The 13,445-nt window shown below is 42.4% G+C and overlaps 1 protein-coding gene across 1 annotated transcript in view; it reads right to left on the reverse strand.

Moving 5' to 3' along the window:
- LINGO2 (leucine rich repeat and Ig domain containing 2) overlaps positions 1-13,445 on the reverse strand; it is a 2,438,702-nt gene that overhangs the window by 1,215,406 nt on the left and 1,209,851 nt on the right. The window lies entirely within an intron of this gene.

Genomic DNA, 13,445 nt, shown 5'->3' on the forward strand with positions numbered 1-13,445 from the left:
GTGGTATACAACATATGACCATTCACACAGTGTTATGCTGTGCTTTATCGTCAAAGACGTATCAGCTCGTTATTGACTTTGGCATGCTGTGGATGAAAATTACTAGGACTACAGATACGAGAAAAGCAACAGAAAAGTACCTTTTAAATATGTACACATTACCAATGCTCCATGCAACTATTTCCAGGTGACGTTACCACGGAGAAAGTCAATTGTTTTATCAAGATATAAGGAAAGTAAGCTACAGAAAAACTCTCTGATCAGTTCTTTGATGAAAACCACTGCAGCGTTCACTGATCCGATTTAGCATATCACACTGAGAGGCGCGTTTGGACCAGAAACAATATTCCCTCTGTAACCATACATTTTCCAAAAGGGGGTGGTGATGGACGGAGCATCTGAATCAATCAAACACTCACACCCAGTCAAAAGATCTGGGTTGAATCCATCACCGTTCTGTAGCCCACTCTGCCACCCCAGTTCAGACATGGCTATATGCAAATCAGTCTGACCCTGTGCCTCATGGGAACAGTCTAGCCCGAACTGCCAAGCCATGTCTTCCCTGGACCGGTAACAAGCTTCCGAGGACCGGTTTCTGGCATTCCAGCCGGTGATGGATTAAACCCAGATCTTTTGACTGGGTGTGAGTGTTTGATTGATTCAGATGCTCCGTCCATCCCCACCCCCTTTTGTACCGTCCATTTTCCACCCTTCTCCCTAGTGTTATATGGAATCATTCTGTGATCAGTGAGCTGACTCATAAAGGGGGCGGGATGGGGTGGGGGGGTTATGGTTCATCATGAATCGCAAAAACGAGGCCTCTACCCTTCATTTGGGACTTGCAATGGAATGTATCAATGTTTTGTGACCACAATTTTGGTTGAAACCATAGATCAGATACTGGCATCTAAATATCTGTGGAATCAGATTCTCAAAAGAGAAGGAGTTCTCTGGAAGACAACTTGCTCTTTGAGAATGATGAGGAGAAACCTGAGGCCCCTCCCTTGCCTTTCAAAGCAGTGACTATTTTCTTCAAAGCAGCACCTGCCTCTGTAATTGGCACATGCCACTTAAAAAAAGTACCAATTGGAAAGCAAAAGCATGGTGGTATGTTGTCCCTGGCAGGCAACAACTGCGGGCCCCTATCCCTGCATTCACAGCCATTCACATCAGGTCACAAATTGCGACCGGCCTCATTAATAATCATTAGGCAGGTCGTTTTGACTCCCTTTGTGAATGGACCTTTTGTCAAGTTACTTATTATGTAGATTGAATTGTAAAATAACAGTAAGTTTGTAAAACATTGGTGTGCTGTTTACCCCCACTATTTGCCATCTGCCTCTACGTCCACCATGCCCTATGTCCTAGAGAGCGCAGAAAGTGTTCTAGGATAAAAGGTGTTTTTTCTGTTGTTTCAAAATCAATTTTTCAATAAAAATGTTTTCACCTCTCAAACTTGACCATACACTATGAGTTGTACATGCATTTTTTTTATTTTACACACAGAGACTATTAATTGCACAAGCATTTTTTTCATTTTACACATATGGGAGACCTGTGTCTAGTCACAGTTACTAGGGGAAAATAATTTGATTGAGAAATGGATTTCCAAACTAGAAAAAAAAATCAGGTCTGTATGCTAAATTCATGGCCACAGGAACACAAACAAAGATGTAATTTAATGTCTAATGGGCAAATGTGTTTTGAATCTGAATCTCTGTCTTTGAGTGGGACCTCCACAAGGCTGGAGGCGGTGTTGTCCCTGATCATGGTAGCATTAAACAAAACATTAAATCCTCTTCAACAATTTTATAATGAGCGAAAAGTAAATGAAATGAGGTCATTGAATTTATTATGATTTCTGTATCTGCAGGTTTACTTCTACTTAATTATTCATGTAACATCTATAGTCATTGGTACCGTATTGCCTGAAACTTTGTGACACTACATCTCCTTATAGTAATTGCCATTTCCATTTGCTATGAATAAGAGGTCCTACTTTTGACCAATTTAGTAGTGATCAATTTCCCCAAAGCTTCAGAGGCTGAAGAGGCCCTCCCGTGTTTTTAATCAATGAGTTTTAGTCACCAAATGCCAGCACCAAACGTTTAACTTGCTGAATTATATTAACTGTATGTATTTACTGTTTGCAGTACAAGAAATGAAGAGTGCTCACTGAACACGTTTGTTCTTTAAGAGAAAGTATCACTAAAAGGTGTGCAAAAGTTTGTCGTTTCCCCCCCCAGAAATTATGTGGAATGTCAGATATAATATGCGGAATTACACATACATTACACCTTGTACACTTTGGAGAATTTCAAGTGAAAACTGAACATGAGGGCATACCTTATGTCCATAAGTCACTGAAAATAACGGCAAGTGGGCAAGATCACCGACTTGTCTAACACAAAACGTTTCCTGCTGAAACCAGTCACGTGTGAAATCTCATGCTGGTGACATTTTAGTGCCTTGCGTAGTCTACATAATGCAGATTTACACAAATTATGCAAATTCCTTTTTTATTTTGTTTATTTTAATAATAATTACACAAGCGTATTTGGCCAAGTCTACTAACATTACTACCCTTTGATGAACAGCGTCAACAGTACTACATGTGATAAAGCCAACTTTCCTTTATTTCACTTACCCCCACCAAAAGCCTTCCATGGCACTCAGGAGGTGAACCTTGCAAAAATCTGCAGCCAGCAAATGGAAATCAATCTCTAGAGAACCCTTAGCATTTTGCTTGACCTCTGCTTCTGGATAACAGGTTTGTCAATCTCAGTGTGAAGGCCCATAGAGTCACTGAACAAGAGGTCTGAAGGAATAATTGCTTTCACGCTGCCACCGGCTGCATAGCATCACTTAGCGCTGTGGTCCCAGAGGGTACGGGACTGAACACGCTACCAACTAGCTGCGCAACCCTTGGCGGCGGGAGGAGGGGGATAACAAAATATTCCCTTTTACGCCTCTACTGCCATTAATAATCCAATTGATTAACTAAAAGAAAAGAGAGTACATTCATGAGTATTGTTCCATGCATGATTTGAGTGTTTGGTGATGATTACCAAATGTATAAATATTATAATCTGGCACATCCTGGAAGCCTTAACCATGAATGATGCCAAGAACCACCAAGAGAAAAGGTCAAAGGGTCGCCTGCAATGCCTCTCGAACCAGGGTGAAAGACTCATTAATAGGATAGTGTACTACCCGTTTAAATTTCTAGTTCCTGTGTCATCCATTTCTACTTTCTGTGCTCTTTCTGGTATGTGGATTTGCCCTTTAAATGTTCACAACCATGCATATAGATGCATGTTCAAAAGAATACAGTTAATGTTACAAGCATATGATGCCTGCTACCAGTTCTTTTCATGAAAACAAGAATTTATTATAGCCTTATAGCCCGCCGTAGAGGCCCTCTCCGGCGTTAAAGGCCCCGAGCCGAAGGCGAGGGCCTTTAACAAGGGAGAGGGACTTTAATAGCGGTATAGCCCATCTACGAAGGGCTATAAGGCTATTAGAACATTCTGTCACTAGAGGACAGAATGTTCTAACAAAAAAACAAAGCCTTTTGGAAGCGTGAGGGGGTTGGAATCCCCTCAGGCTCCCTGAAGCCTTTGTTCACAGCTAGAGCTGTGAACAAAGAAACATTGGAATGTTGGAGCTCCAGGCTTTTACCAGCCATTATAAGCCCAGAGCACTCCATTGTTTTCAATGGAGCTCCCAACATTCCAATTTTCTAAAATGAAATAAAAGATGAAAAATTAGTGATTGTCATTTTAAAAAGCCAAATGAAGAAGAACTGAACTGAAGTGAGAAGCTTATGTGTGGTGACTCTAGCTCCTTGGCATCAGTCATTTTTCATCCATTGAACCACAACCCTGAAAGATTAAATCAAATCAAACCGAACTTCCCTGTAAAGCATGTGCGCTACCATGTGTACACGTTAATAACATCAGCAAGAAAGCCAAATTTGTTTACTTTGCCCTTGCTAATTGTATTACTGATGACATCTCAGCAAGTGACATTAATTAAACTTTGACATGAAAGACTCCAGGTAGAGGCATTGTTAAAAGAGATAAAACACAACGATGTGTCTAAAATGAATCAGATAACAAGTAAGACTAGGCGTGGGCGTGGTTTGCGGAGTTTTCCTAAGAGGATCTCCGCAAAGTGACAAAAAAAACCACAGAGTTCTGCAAGTGGCAGAATGCAGTGCGAACTGCAGTTTGCACTAGTGTTCCTGCTGCTTGGGTAGAAATTCTACCTGATCGGCACCTCACAAACTTACAATTCGTGAGTGCAAACGATGAAAAATCTCCACTGCATTACGTTGCCGGAGTTTTCTGCACTCCGCGGAGCGCAGAAAACTCCGTGAACGGAGCAGATTTCACTGCCCAGGCCTAATTAAGCCCTCGTTTTAAAGTAAACAAATTCCTGTGTTATTTCCAACCATATGTGAGAAATAGTGCTCCTATGGCAGCAGGAGCACCACCTTATTGGAGCGGAGGAGCGTCGCCCCACTTAAATTATCCTCAAAGCCCCAGAGATAAAAATTAAAAGGGTTATTCATTACCATTTTATTTTTCCTCCCCTCCCCCGAACAGAGCCTCAGGACAGGGCAGGGCCTGCTGAGTGACAACTGCAGGGAGAAGGGTGGGCTGTATATGCACTGTTTAAAGTGCTCATGTCAATTTGGATGGCTGTCTTGCGATGGCCAGCCACACATGTGCACTTTAAACATTCTTTAACCCAGCCAATCAGTGCGCTGCTCTCATGCTGCATGGGACCTGCGCCAAGATTGGTCAAGGGAGTTTCCTGGTGGCGGGTCTTCAGTTGAAGAAAGAAGAGGTCCGATGCAGTGGACTCGGTAAGTGTTTAATTATGTTTTTTTGAATTTTATTTACGCTGGCACGTGCCCGCCCCCCCTCATAGATGCCGTCCGTTACTGTATGGCAGGCATAAAACTTTGCTCATCTAGGGCTCTGCTGTGGTATACCCAGGTTGCAACCACAATATAAGAGAAAGTTCCTCTAAACGGCAGGGTGCAGTAATCATAGGTCAATTTGGGTTGCAGCATATACAAAGGCATATATTACTAAAAAAACTTGGTATAAAATCTGGTCTAACAGGCAAAATCCAATTAACAATGAGCTGTGGAGTGCCCAAGAAAAAGACTGAGAATCCGTCTACACCAAATACATTTAAAATCACTAATACTACAAGTCTCTGGCAACTGAATCTCCCATTTTCTTCCTTTCAGCTAGTGCCAAAGAAAGCAGCTATAAAGCACTCGCTAATGGAGGACAAAATAAACCTGAGTAGCGATCTCACGCATGGATGGTCCTGCAACCATAAACAATATTGAAACCTGCAACGTTTCTTGGCCAGACGTATGCACCACATTTGAAAACAAACTTCTTAGCACTACGTCTTGGTACAATTCCATCAAATGCTGAACAGCCAAGTTGGCAATATAAAGGGTCTAAAGCATGCAGTCTTTGCGGTGCACCAAAGCAGGATCTACTTCACCTAATCTGTGTCTGCCCTAACTTAAAATCACATTGCATTTGGTTATTGAAAAAACATTTTAATAAAAGTGGAATTTGCAGCTGCAGAGCAGCTATATTAAAATGACCCACTGCTGAATTGTAACCTGGTAAAATTTCCAACTGTGTATGGTAAATTAGTCAAGACCGTTCTATGGGAAGAAACAGAATAGGAAACTGGAGGACAAATGTTTTCCAATGACCAGCTTTTTACTGCTTACGGATTTACAGTAATATGCTAAAAAGCACCATGAATTAAGGTTGTACCCTAGCAGGACCCCTTGAGACTGTGTTTTATAAAAAAAAGATTACTGTGTCTTGATTTTATTGCAACTGTCACTTTTCACATTTAAATGTGCAATGTATTTAAAGTATTGTGAAGCAATTGATGGTTTTAAAAGAAAAAGAAATCTTTTTTGTATAATTCTTTTAAATTTATTAGAATTATTTGTAGTATATTGTTATGGTTTTACGTAACTAAAACAATAAAGTATTGATTTGATTTGATTCATTGGTCAGTAATGACATCCTGTGAGACAAGATGCATTCCATTTACAGCGTGATTTATAAACATTGATTCTATGTCATTCACAATGTTTTCATTAAGGTACTAATGACGACATATGATTATTGTTTCTAGATATAATGGAAGTCCCCTGAGGAAGGGCGATATGCTTGAAATGCATTGGGCAATACTATTATTTTGAAATATGATGTACTATATTTACGAAATACTTTTTGAAAAAAAATGAAATCTTCAAAAAACTTCGCTATGAATAAATGAATTACTGATCATTAAACAATGCTTTATGAAAATTTATGAAAGTTATAAAGGAGTGCATGAATGGAATGCATCTTGTCTCACAGGATTCATACCTTTAAACCATAAATACTCTAATCTTGGTAGCCCAGCAAGATTACCATTTGTTGCACCAACAACAGTATCAATACTTAAGAATCAACTTTGTTAACAATATTTACCAGGAGTGTGGAACCTACCACAATTTGTTTGCATTCAGTAATGACATCACCAGAGACGTTTTAAGGCATGGGAAAAGTGTGCTCTGGCACAGGGCCCCAGTCTTTCAGGGGCCCCCGTAATAGTTACAGTCCTCCCCAGATGACCTTGAATGATTCTTAAACAATGATTGTTTTAAAAATCTTTTCACTTTATTTCATTTTTAATACGGGTGGTATATAGAAGTCTATTACAGATATTTTGCAGAGAATTGTTGTTTGTTTTTCAACACCAGGCAACAGCCATAAAAAAGTTCCTTTTCAATCAAAACAGGACCTCACATATGAGAAATGGCAGTGGGTCACAGAGATTATTTTTAATAATACTAGGGAGCTGCTGCTCTATTACAATATTGAAAACACACATCATTATCCCTGAATATTACTGGGAACACATTTTGAATTTGGACCAGTGTGACTGTGTAGTGTCTGCGACCTGGTCAAAGAGGGCCTTAAAAGGTCAAATTAAAATCTGTTCTGCACAGAGGTCCCCTAAATAAGTTTGGCCCAGGGCTCCCAAAATTCTTCAGATGTTCTTGGACGTCAACACTTTTAGAAGCAGCTACAGTGCTGTGCGTATAGGCCAATCATCATTACCTAGGATTGCTCTCCTCATAGGCCAGATCAGAAAACATCATATACAAGGGGGTAAACCATCACATGCCAGTCATCATATATTAGATTGTTGAGTTCATACCTTAAGCACAGTCAAGTCAAGTCAAAATGTATGTTTATTATGACCGTAGTCTTTAAACAAACAAGCAGTGAGTATAACACAATAAGGGGGTGTATACAGTAAATACCTATACTTATTTTTAAAATGTTATTCTTTAAAAACAATTCTACATTTCATTTTCAAGATACAAAGTCCAAACTATAAAATACTAATCACCAGTAAAAATTACAAATACCTTAAAACATGTTATAAAAGTTAAAAACCTATTCACTTATCTTACCATTGTAACTGATTCTGACAGTAAAACTTCATACAGTACTACATTTTTCCCTTGGTTCTCAGTGCACTCTGGGTCACCTTTAAAAATTTCCCTAGGGCAATTACAATATCAATGGAGGGTATTTCTGTTAGGAGGCTGGCTGCCTGCGACCTTGTTTTAATTCCATATTTTAGGAAAACTGGGCGCAGCCATAGTTTTCGCTGCTCTAGGAGAAACAGGCAGTCCAACAGAATATGCGGCCAGTCTCCCTTGGTTCTCAACTTACACTTGCAACGGCCTTCTTGATCTAATATTTTAACTTTAAGCTCTTTGTTTATTATCCACGGGTTGATCCCAATTCGACACCTCAGGATCTCTTGCCTGAACCCGCGGTTAGGTAGTCTATGTTATGTTATGTTATGTTAAATTAAATTTATTAAGCGCACGTACGCCCGTAGGCTTCATGGCGCTGTGGAAGACTGGCAAAACATAACATGTGACAGAAAGAAAGAAAATTAACTAAGGATAAGCTTGCTTAAAGAGCCAAGTTTTGAAAGCCTGTCTAAAGGTCAACAGATCTTCGTGGAGTCTTAGTGGCAGTGGCAAGGAGTTCCACAGGGAGGAAGCTAGGAAGTGGAAAGATCCTCCTCCCTGGCGTTGTTTCCTGATCCGGGGCACGACTAACAAATTCTTTTGGCCAGAACGGAGAGCACGGGAGGGAGTGTAACTGACCAGCAGGCTGCTAATGAATCCAGGGCCCTTACCTTGTAGAGCCCTGAAGATGATGCATCCCGCTTTAAATGCTGCTCTCTGCGCTACAGGCAGCCAGTGGAGACTGGCCAGTCCAGGTCTGATAGACTGCCACTTAGGAATTTTGCAGATCAACCTGGCCGCTTGGTTCTGAACCAGTTGGAGTCTCTTGAGCTGCCCCGCCGGTAGACCCAAATATAAACTATTGGAGTAATCCAGACGGGACAGCACAAGAGCAATGATGACCTGAATCAGAGCAGGGTGGGTTAAAAGGTGGGCAATCTTCTTAATCTTGCGAAGTTGGAAGAAACTTGCAGATACCACAGTCCCTACCTGGCTTTTGAGCGAAAGGTCTTCGTTGAAAGTGATACCTAAGCTCTTAACTGTTTGGGATTTAGCTGGAGGATCTCCCATTTCTGGAGGCCAGAAATGTGGTCCCCAATACAGTTCACTCTTCCCAGGCAAAATCAGTTCAGTTTTGCCTGGGTTGAGTTTCAGATGGTTTAGGCCCATCCATCTCTGAATGTGAACCATGACCTCCCGAAATTCGGTGGCAGCGCCAGGGGAGTCCAGACAGAAGATCAGTTGCAGATCATCTGCATAGTAAAAAATTAAGGCTCTAAACTTTTTTAATGAAAATAACAAGGGTCGCAAGTACAAATTAAACAAAAGTGGGGACAGGGACGAGCCTTGGGGGACTCCACATTCATTTTTGATTTTGGGCGCTGTAAAAGTTCCCAATCTCACTGCCTGGGTACGCTCCGAGATAAATGACTTCAGCCATCTAAGTGCCGAGCCTCTCAGGCCAGCCTGTTCGACACGGTCGACCAAGATGGTGTGGTCGACCGTGTCGAATGCGGCCGACAGGTCGAGAAGTACCAATGCTTGGTGAATGTCCCTATCTGCATTGCTTCTTAGTACATTCTGGACCGCCAGTGTCACCATCTCGGTTGAATGCCCTGGTCGAAACCCAGCTTGATTAAGTCTATCAAGGTAGGGGAACCAATTTTCATTGGGCCAGGCATTTAGCATATGCGCCACTGATTTTTTATTTGTTAGATAGCCTATATCAATCGCTTTAGAAACTTCCTTCCCCCTTTGCTTCAGCTCCCCTTTGGTACTTAGGACCTGCAGCGTTTCCTGGTCCCAGTCGATCTCTAGTGAGTTGCAGATTCCTTTCAGTTTGTCCCTACAGACTTTTGCCCATTTTAGCTCGCTTCTCAGTATTTCATTGCGACACCACTATGCTACTTTTTGGCTTTCGGGGTCTTCCAATGTCTTCCAGAATCTAATCACAGCCATCTGGGTTTGTATTTTCCAGGATTGTGAGGCTATTTCTAACCTGATGGCTTGTATCATCGAAGATTGAGGAAGGGATAAGAGTCTTTTTAAGCAGTTCCCCTCTATCACGTCCCAGGACCCCTTACTGCTCAAATAAAGGATCTCTACGCCATATAAAATTTGAGAAGGTATCATTGCTTCGAAAGCTCTCAGCATAGGTCGGTGTGACATCTCTCCATATACCCCATTAAACCTTTTTAGACCACATATGGAAGAGAGTGCCTTAGCTTTTTGGATATCCAGATGGGAGTTCCACTTTAAAGCTCTATCGAACCACAAACCCAGATATCGATATTCATTAACTGTCTCCAGTTTGAGATCACCTATATACCAAGTAAATTTGCTTATCTTTTTCCCAAAGCATAGGGTTATAGTTTTATCTAAATTGATTGTTAAAAATTTACTGGCACAGTATGTTTTGAAGGCGTTAAGCTTCCTTTGTAGGCCCCTCTCGGTCTGGTCACTATCACCAGATCGTCTGCATACAATAGGCAGGGTATTTTATTGCCATCGATTTTAGGGCTGGCACTGCCCTCCACCTCTAGATGTGCCGGGAGATCTGACAGGAAGATCGAAAAGAGCTGTGGGGCCAACACACAGCCTTGTCTTAATCCATTCGCCATGGGTATTTTTGGTGTTAAAGCACCCACCTTATCCTTAATTACTTCCCCCCAGTTTTCCCTGTGGAGTTCTTTTATTATAGTGAGTAAATCATTGGGAATCTTCAGCCTCTCTAATAACTCCCATAGGCAGGCCCGATCCACCGAATCAAAGGCTGCTCTGAAGTCGACAAAACAGCAGCATAATTTGCCATTCTGTTCCGTCGACTTCATCGCCATCGCCCATAGCGCGAATCCGTGATCTATTGTAGAGTGGCCTGCTCTGAATCCCCCCTGTTCTGTGGGTATTATTTGAAACTCATCTACCCATGCATTCAATTGTTTCAGCACAATTTTAGAGAACACTTTCTCGCCTATATCTAGCAGATTGATTAGCCGATAGTTTTGTGGCTCTTCTTTGCTCCCTTTCTTATGAATTGGCCTAATTATTGCCCCCTTCCAGGTTGGTGGCATTACCCCTTCTTTTAGGACTGCCTGGAACATCTTCTTATGCCAGGTACTGCATCGTATATCAGAATATTGCTATGATATGGGGGAGGGTCAAATGAGGCAATCTTTGCAAAATGACATACTAAGGGTATTCTCTCTCTAACAATATATGTCTCTCAATTCTCATTCTTAGTACGGTGAGAAAATAAATTAGTGTCTCTCATTGACCCTGTATGAATGCTTGCTGAAACAGAATTTCATACACATCAAAATCACATTGCTTAATAATTTCTTTACATCAAATTGTGGGATCTTTATAAATCTACAGTTTTACAAATGTATTTTATACTTTGTGCTCTTTGCCTCAAAATGTGTATTACAATGATGTAAAAGGGGCACACTTTTTCTCAGGCTCTTTTGATAAACAGGCGTCATCTCCCTTTTGAATTACATGGAAAGTTCTAGAGTTAGTATGTCATATCAAACAACAAGCAAAACCAGTGGTCTTGAAACGTACAAAGTTTTTTGTCCCATGCAGAATGATGATTTGCACAAAGTGTGCAAAGTATGTGCAAATTACACTCTTGTAAATTTCACATAGATAAGTAGAATTCACAAGAGTACTGATGCAGGTTGCAGGCACAACCCTCGCCTCACCCAATTTATTATGCCTAGTTTTTTGTGACTATTATTTTATCTGTTTTGTGCGGAAAACTCTATGAAACTCCTTAGGGGTTGTGCCAACTCCATTCATGGGTATGAATCAGTGCTTATTTGTAAAAAAAGTAAGTGCCAAGGTGCTCGTCAGGAGGCCACTGCAACTTACATCACCTATTGCTACTGCCAACGCTGCTAAGGGCGTCGGACCTGGAGTCACACATATCCCCAAACAAACAGTACCTTGGAAAATGAAGTCTATGACAATGCAAAGCGTCATGGAGGTGAGGCGTCAGTGCCGAGGTCGAGGCTGGCTCCCTGCCTACCACGGGTGAGGCGAGGCATTGTGTCTGTGAGGAGGTAACGTGTCAAATCCAGAACAGGGGAAGTCAGTAGCGTCGGCGGGGAGGTGTCGGTTCCGGTGGGGCGGTGCAAAGTCAGCGAGTTCATGGAGTCACCCTCAGTGGTTATCGGCGCCGCGATAACTAGATGCAGGCGCTGGCGGTGACGAAGTTGGTGCGAGCGCTGGCGTTGGGAAGGCCAATAACTGCAGGTGTTGGCAGGCATCGAATTGCATCTGAGCTACAGTGCAGGTAGTGTGTGGTACACTTCACAAGCAGTCCCAGTGGCCTCGTTGCAGGTTGCGGCATTGCTGATGGTGTTGGAGATTGTTTTTCTTGTTTCTCTTAGGTTTCTTCCAGCTCCCAACAGCAGGAACAACCTCCAGAGGCCCAAACTTGGAACAGGAACCTCCTGGCAGGTCAGAAATCTCAACAATAGAGTTCAGGGGATATGGGGTGAAGTCTTTGTGTCCCTGAGACTTCAGAACAGGAGGCTAGAACACACAAGCCCTTGGAGATTCTTCTTCAAGCAGGTTTCTCAGCAAAGTTCAAGTCTTTGTCCTTTCTTTGGCAGAAGCAGCAACTGCTGGCCAACCCCACACAGCAAGGGGGCAGTCCTCCTCCTCAAAGCTCTCCAGCTCCTCTCCTAGGCAAAGTTTCCTCTTGAGTCCAGAAGTGATCTAAAGTTCTGGGGTTTAAGGTCCACTACTTATACCCCATGTTGTCTTCGTTCTACTTTCTGCTAGGGTATCTGAGCCCAGTTCTGTCCTCACTGCTGCAGTATGACCACAGTGGGAGGAGACAGCATTGTGCAAGGGAGACAGACCCCATTCAGGTGCAAGTAAAACACCTCTAACTTTATTCCTCTATCTTGTCCCAATGGGAAGGTATACTTGTAGGATGTTACAAAGTATCTCCAATGCTATCTCATGAGATAGATATCCTTTTAATAGTGAAAAACGAAATTGGCAGTATTTCCCTATCAGGACATGTCACACAAGTATATGTCCTACCTTTCACATACACTGCACCCTGCCCATGGGGATACCTTGGGCCTACCTGAGGGGTGCCTCACAATGTAGGAAAAGGGAAGGTTAAGGCCTGACAAGTGGGTGCACTTGCCAGGTCGACATGGCAGTTCAAAACTGCATGCAGACATTGCAGTGGGAGGTCTTAGATACATTTACAGAGCTATTTATGTGGATGGCACAATCAGTACTGCAGGCCTACTAGTAGCATTTGATTTACTGGGCCTGTGACACTCAATGCACTTTACTAGGGGCTTACCAGTAAGTAAAATATGCCATTCAGGGATGACCAATCATAATGACAATTTACACAGGGAGCCCTTGCACTTTGACACTGATCAGCAGTGGCCAAGTGCCCAAAGCGTCTAAGCCAGCAAAACGGAATCCAGCACAGCATCAAAAATACAGGAGGTAGAGTCAAAAGTCAGGCGAAATCACACCAAAGATGCCAAGTCTAACACGTGTCCCCTCCAGCTGAAAAGTGGGGAGAACTACGCACCCTCTTGGAAGTTCTCATCACTAAGGCGAAAGAATCTGGAAAAACCATCACTATTGGCGTGTTCAGTACCAGGGTGGTGCGCTACCGTAAAGCCCATTCCCTGAAGGGAGATGGACAACCTCAACAGTCTTGGGTTCTCACCCCTCATTTGCATCAACCTTCTGAGGGGCCTATGGACTGTCTGACCCGGAAGTGAGTCCCAAACAAGTAGGGTATTGGCTTCTTCAGCACCCAGACCACAGCAAAAGCTTCTCTTTCAATTGCACTCCATCTTTG

The sequence above is a fragment of the Lissotriton vulgaris genome, chromosome 3_1 (genome assembly GCF_964263255.1).
Source record: "Lissotriton vulgaris chromosome 3_1, aLisVul1.2, whole genome shotgun sequence".
NCBI classification, from domain to species: domain Eukaryota; kingdom Metazoa; phylum Chordata; class Amphibia; order Caudata; family Salamandridae; genus Lissotriton; species Lissotriton vulgaris.